This window comes from Myotis davidii, unplaced genomic scaffold (genome assembly GCF_000327345.1).
Source record: "Myotis davidii unplaced genomic scaffold, ASM32734v1 scaffold880, whole genome shotgun sequence".
NCBI classification, from domain to species: Eukaryota; Metazoa; Chordata; class Mammalia; order Chiroptera; family Vespertilionidae; genus Myotis; species Myotis davidii.
The window spans coordinates 258,545-264,878 of record NW_006292566.1 but is presented as its reverse complement, the minus strand read 5'-3'; the positions used below and the strand labels follow the sequence as shown (position 1 = coordinate 264,878).

The 6,334-nt window shown below is 67.0% G+C and overlaps 2 protein-coding genes across 3 annotated transcripts in view; one reads left to right on the top strand and one right to left on the bottom strand.

Annotated features, from left to right (window-relative positions):
- Positions 1 to 290: 290 nt before the first annotated feature.
- LSP1 (lymphocyte-specific protein 1) overlaps positions 291 to 6,334 on the bottom strand; it is a 40,608-nt gene continuing 34,564 nt past the window's right edge. For both annotated transcript variants that reach the window (XM_015565463.1, XM_015565460.1), the window contains exons 11-14: positions 1,979 to 2,010; positions 1,838 to 1,851; positions 1,396 to 1,413; positions 291 to 306 (exon numbers count right to left, since the gene is read on the bottom strand). The gene's annotated coding sequence lies outside the window, so the exon portion shown is untranslated. The remainder of the gene's footprint in view (positions 307 to 1,395; positions 1,414 to 1,837; positions 1,852 to 1,978; positions 2,011 to 6,334) is intronic.
- Positions 5,977 to 6,334, top strand: part of LOC102755188 (proline-rich protein 33) — a 5,632-nt gene continuing 5,274 nt past the window's right edge. Inside the window, exon 1 of the mRNA XM_015565468.1 lies at positions 5,977 to 6,228. The gene's annotated coding sequence lies outside the window, so the exon portion shown is untranslated. The remainder of the gene's footprint in view (positions 6,229 to 6,334) is intronic.

Sequence of the window (6,334 nt, the reverse complement as noted above, 5' to 3'; positions counted from 1 at the left end):
ACATGTGGGGCCCCTTGGCTGGCTGGTGCCTCGCTGTGTCTGGGCCCTGGCCCCCTGCCCTCACGTGGGCTCCAGCCAGGCCAGGGCCCCCCATGGGGACCAGAAGTCCTGTGTGCGCATACCTTCCTCCTGGACTTCTGCGGCTGAGGGGCGGGCGGGCAGAGGAGAGAGGAGAGGGTTAGGCCAGGAGCACACGGCAGCCCCCGGGTGGGTCACTGTGGAGCCCGGGCCCAGGGGCAGGTGGGCTGCGGGGAGTGTGTGGACCAGGCCCTGGACCCGCGTACTCACCTTCCTCCTGGGCCTCCTCTGAGCCGGCAGCGGGGGCAGCGGGGGCAGCGGGGGCAGAGGGAGAGAGGGGCAAGGACAGTCATTAGCGGTGAACGGGGCTGGCGGGGAAAGGAGGCGGCACGGACAGGGGCTCAGAGACCTGGCCTCAGCCTGCTCTGCAGGGCCACCTCCTCTCGGCTCTGGGGGACCCCGAGTCCCTCTGCCCTCCCAGGGCCTGCCGCCCACCCCGGCCCTGAGGCGTCTGTGCACCGAGGGTCTGGCTACGTCTTGCTCTGCGGGTCCCAGAGGTGAGGACAGGGGACGAGACCCGCGTGTTACGAGAGAACGCCGACCCAGGAGGAGGCCGCATGGCGGGCGGCCTCTGGGTGTGCCCGAAGAGGACCCCGTTAAGGATCGGCTCCCCAGGCCCACATCTCCTGCTCCCAAAGTCTCTACTTTCAGCAGAAAGAGAACTGCTTCCCTCGCGTTGTTAGGGGAGCCAAGTGTTTTCAAAATATTTTCAAAACAGCATGCGGAAGGCCTCCCGGGAGAGCCCTGCTGGTGAGGGTGCATGAAGGCAAGCGTTCCCAGGGCCCTGCGGGTGCCAGGCTTCCGCGGCCTCCCCTCTGAGCCTGAGAACCGCCGCCCCGCACGGTTCCCAGGTGCGCGCCCAGGCAGGGCCTGGAGGTTCCCACGGAGGCAGAGGCCCGGCAGGCGAGGGAGGGGGCTCCAGAGGATGCCCCGAAGGTTACCCACGGCATGGGGTGGGGGAAGGGGCGCTGAGCCAGAGCGAGCTGGAGACGGAGGGACAGAGGGCCGGGCCTGCGATGCAGACCCTGAATATTAACGAAGGTGAGGGTGTTAATGGCCGAGTCCCAGCTAACTGCACACAGCCGGGCGCGATGAGGGTGAAGGATTAATGAATGATTAATGCGTGTGCGTCTATTAATCAGTTAAAGAGATGGGAAGTCAGCTGTGACCGCAAATGGGAATTAATGGCGAGGAAGGAGGATGGCTAATTGTTGGGCTCCAAGGGGCCCGAGGGTCCTCAGGCCGAGCGGATGGAGCGGATGAGAGGTCGCGTTCAGGGGGAGGCCTGGGTGGGGCCTCCGGGGGCTATGCACTCACCTTCCTCCTCGTACTGCTCTGCAATGGGGAGAAGAAAGGACAGGAGCCTGTTAGCGGGGTGACCCCAGGGCTGGCCGGGCCCCAGAGGAGGAGTCGGCTCTGGGGGTGACAGTGGCTTTTGGGGGGCCCGGGAGCCTGGGCATCTCTGTCCCACTGGGGGGTATGGCAGAGAGTGGTGGGACCTGCAGAGCTCCCTGGGGCCGGGCTGCCCAACTGCCTTGGGGTGCAGGCTGGGTGGGGTGCAGGCTGGGTTCGGAAGGGCCCACATCTCGAGGACGTCACCGTTCAGAAGGAGGAGGCCTCGGTGCAGGCAGGGGGGTGATCCAGGGCCCACGGAACGAGGCCAATCTGGGGCTTGCAGGCAGGGGTCCCCAGGGGAGCCCCGCCTCAAGACACGCATGTCCCCAGGGGCCGTGCAGGGAGGAAGCAGCAGGACACTTACCCTCCACCTGTTCACTGTGGGGAGAGAGAGGGGCAGAGCGTGAGGGCTTTCGCTCAGCTCAGGGGGGTTCTCACCAACATAGTCAGGGCCCGGGGTCCCCAGGCAGGCCGGGGGGGGGGGCGCTCTCTGACCACTACTCACACTTCCTCGTCCGACATGGTGGCGGGCTGTTTCTGCGGGGAGACCAAGGCCAGAGTTAGGACTGCCTCGGTCCAGAGGGGTTCAAGTGGGGCTGGGGGTGTGAGGGGCATCTGCGGGCAGGGTCAAGGGCCGCAACTCTGGCCTCGGGCAGGCCCACTCCCACCCTGGGGGCCGCCTCCTGAGGCCTCTTGCTTCCTCCAAGGCCCCAGGCTGAGACCTAGCATCCCGTCTTCCTACCCTGGCTCCAGCCTGGAGCTGGGACTCCCAGAGATGCTGGGATGTTGGGAGGTTGTGCGGTCCACCCCGCCCAGGCGGGTCCTGCCCGTCCAGGCTGCTCTGGGTGGCCTTGCCTTTGGGGCGAGGTGGGGGCTCCTTGGCCCTCCCACCCACCGTCCCCACTGAGCCCGTGTTCCTGGCGTGAGCCCCCAGCTCCCTTCTCTGACCCATGGGTTCCTGCAAGGACCCACGTTATCCCACGCGCGCCCTGAGGTCCCCCGTGTGCCCACAGCCCCTGCGGGTCCCTCTTCCCGAGTCACAAGGTGCCCAAGCTGTCCTTTTTCTCTCCCTCATCCCACCAGGCAGCCGCCCGCGCCCTGAGCTCAGGGGAGCAGATGGGGGCCATTTCCCTATGTGTCCCCACATACGCACACACACGTTGCTGGACTGAGTGGTCGGCCCCGTCCCGCCAGCTCCCCCCGTTTTGTGTCCGGGTTGCACGTGTCCAGGTGCGGCCGGCGCCGGGCCAGCGTGCTCGAGGACCGTTTTCCGGTGAGCTGGCCACCGCTCACGCCCGGGGCGGCCAGGGCCTGGGAACGCTCGGGCAGCTGCAGGAGATTGCCGGCCTGGGGTTTGAGACAGCCCAGCGCCTGACAGCCCATTACAGCTCACTTGAAGACAATAGTTATGGCCCCCCGGGGGAACTTTGTATAAGAAAAACACGCGTTCATCATCGAAAAATGCATGCACGTCGCATTGCTAAGGTGGGAGCAGCTCTGCAAAGCTGGGTCAAGAATGTTGCTTTTCCCAGAGCAATTTCAGCGCCATGCATCATTAAGCAGCCGCTCCGAGAGCCTCCAGGCAGCGGAGGCCCTTCCCATCCCCAACTCTCTTCCTGGAATCCGCTGCTCCCTCAGTTCCAGCCTCCGGCCACGTCCTCGGTGGGAGGGGGGGGTCTCACGGCTCCTGAGCCCCCACAGCCCCCCCGCACCAGCCTGGACCCTGGGGCCACTCTCGAGAGGGTCAGGGGGAGCCGGGGCCTGGCCCTGCCGTGCCCACCTCTCGCCTGGCAGCACCCAACACCTGTCAGCCTCCTTCAGAAGGCGGGGGCACAGCCCCGGCCCAGACGCGGGTTATTTTTAAGGAGCCAGTGGCAGCTGAGGGTCTAGAAATAGGCACCAGGGTCAGCCAAGACGCCTCTGCCCAGAAACACAAGATGGTGGGAGGGGGGCTGCGGGGCAGCTGCCCGCTCGGGTCTTGGCCAGGCCTGCCCTGCTCCGTGTCCCCGTAGGTCTCCCAGGCCGCCTGAGTTCCTCTGTCCTTCTGGGGGGAACCCCAGGGGCACCGGGGAGGGCTCCAGAGCTCCTGAGGGTTCCTGGGTGTCGGAGGCAGCAAGGCCCACTCTCCACGTGGGAAACTGAGTCTCTCCGGCTCCTGCTCCTCCACCTCGTGAAGTGGCAAGGGCACCCCGCAGACGGCCCCGTGCCGCTCCCCGCCCTGTCCATCGAGGAGGGGCCGAGGAGGGGCAGGGGATGGCGCGCCCAAGGCCGAAGAGGAGGCCAGCTGGCCCTGCGGTCCTGCCCTCGAGGGTGAGGGTGGAAACAGCCTCTGAGGTCAGCATTTCTTGGGAGACACACACCCTTCCGGGTGACAAGATGTAGCTGGGGGGGCCGGTGAGGGGGGGCACAGGAGGCCCTGCCACTCACTGCCATGGCCCTGACCACGTCCCCCAGCTCCCCACCCCCCCAGCCCTGTCCGCTCCCGTCCTTGGCTGCCTGGGTCCCAGCCACCCGGCCCGGCGGCCACTCCTGGTGGCCGGGACACCCCGCCTGGTTGTCGTCTGTACAAATGGCGGCATTAGAGCCACGGCCACTCGGAGCCAGAGCACCAGGAGGCGCCCGTCTTGGCCACTATGTCTCCGATCCCTCAGCTCTCTCCAGCTCCAGCCTGAGGGCCCTCCTCTCACCCAGGACCTTCCAGAAGGTTCCCTTCCTCCTCGGGCCTCCGCTGCCTGGTGGCATCCCAGTGTGCCCCTGTGGTTCTCCCGGCCGCTACGCTTAGAATTGAGACTCCTGGGGCGTGCAGGCCTGGCACCCCCGTACCCGGGACCCCAGAAGGTGCCCGGGGCACGGCTGCCCAGGCCCCAGCACACAGGCCCCGCCCAGCCCGGCCGCTGCACCGGGCCATACCCACCTGGCTGAGTCTGGAGAAAGGGCTGCAGCTCCCTGTGGACAGGACCGGCTCGGGCGCTGCCCTCTCGGCCCCACACCCTTATGTTATAGTGACATTTGATCTTTCCCAGCAGCCCATTGGCCAAGGCTGGGTGGCCGGGGCCGTGCCCACGCGGGTCCCTTACCAAGTATAGGAATAGCCCAGGAGGAGGCCCAAGGAGGTGAGGACGGCGAGTCTGCTGAGAAGGGCCCTCCGCCCCCAGGAGGTGTCAGCTTCTATTTTTGTGCCCCGACAGCAGGCACATTCTTAGCGGTTGAGGAGGACGAAGGAAGGGATTGGGTGGCCACGGGGACACACAAGCGTTCTGGGGCCAGCCAGGTGAGGGGTCCCCAGCCCAGGTGCCCCTCTGTTCCTGGTGACAGTGGGGTGCACATGACACAGCGCCCCAGCCCACCTACCGGCCCCTCAGAGGAAGTGGCCAGGGCTTGGAGACCCCCGTGGAGTGGAGGACCCCGAATCCTCAATGAGGTCCCCTCGCAGGCAGGCCACAGCCAGGCCTGACCTGGTCTTCTGGGCACAGGCCACTGAGATGTGGGGAGTCCCCAGGTGAGAGGGACAAGCGACTGCTGGGCCTGGCACGCCCCGTTCCCAGGCCAGGGGCCACCCCTCTGCCGTCAGCCCAGAGCTCCCGGCCGGGCTCGGTGTGCCCCTCACAGTGGGCTTGGCCCCGTGTCTGTGGGTCCCCCTTTCTTTTCAGGACTCCAGGTGGCACTGTCCAGCTAGCACACATCTTGCTCCGACAGCAGGCACATTCTTCGGGCACAGTGAGGCCACAGGTCCCCATGGCCCTGCCCCTCGAATTAGGGAGACCAAGGCACGGAGTGGGTGAGAGCAGCCTGGCACCTCCTTCCAGACCCCGGCTCAGGGAGACAGATGGGGCGGCTGCCCTCTAGACCTTGGTGGCAGGGGTGGCAGGGGAACCTGCCTGGGAGCTGGCATGCCCAGCCCTGCCCCACTCTGTGCCCACCCCGGGCCTCAGAGGCCCTTGGAAGGCTTTTGCTGGACCCACCCGACCCCTGCAAGTTGGAGATAAGGCCAGGGACCCTAGGGAGGCAGGGATGTACCCGGGGTCCCTAGCCAGAGGAGGCAGGTGGAGGCCCTCCCTGCCCACCTCCCCAAGGGCCGTCAGTGGGGAGCCCCAGAGGCCGGAGCTGGGGGGACGTCCCTACCCTCCTGGGTGGAACTCTGGGCCCCTCTGGCCCGACGTTCTCCCCTGCACCAGTCCAGGTCCTTGGTGGGCAAGGGTTTGTTGGGCCCCATGCAGCCCTGGCCCTCGGCCACTTTGTACCCACTCTCTGCCCAGTGGGCTGTGTGAGCCTTGAGCTGCCCCCTGCTGTCGCCCCTGAGGTGGGGGATGCTTCCCTCCTCAGATGGGCTCCTCTCACTCCGCCAACAGCCCTACGACCTCCCCAAGCACCGAGGCAGGGACACGCACAGGATAGCGTCTGGGGCAGCTGGCTGTCTGTAGGCCCTGCTGGAGCGTGGCCTGGGAAGCCCCGTGCACCCAGGGAGCTGCCCGCTGCCCTTGCCCCATGCTGGGCCCCGGGGGCTCCCAAGGGCTGCACCTGCAGTGGCCCCGCTTGGCCAGCAGAGGAGGGTGGCTGCCCACGCAGCGGCGTGGCCCCTGGCAGGTGCTCTCCGTGAGCGGGCTGAGCCAGAGCGCGGGTGCTGAGGTCAGAGGGACGGGACAGGTTTTATTTTGGGCATCAGTGACCTCCCCTCAGGCGCCAGGCCCATGGTACGGCCGGACACACCAGCAGGCACTGCTGGCCAGGCGGCAGGACACAGAGGGCCTCCAACAGGTAATCCACACTCGTCCCCGGGCATGGCTGGGCTGGGGTGGGCGAAGAGGGGGCAAGGCAGGGCAGGGCCTCAGGGGAACTGGAAGGGCACTGAGGCAAGGGAAGG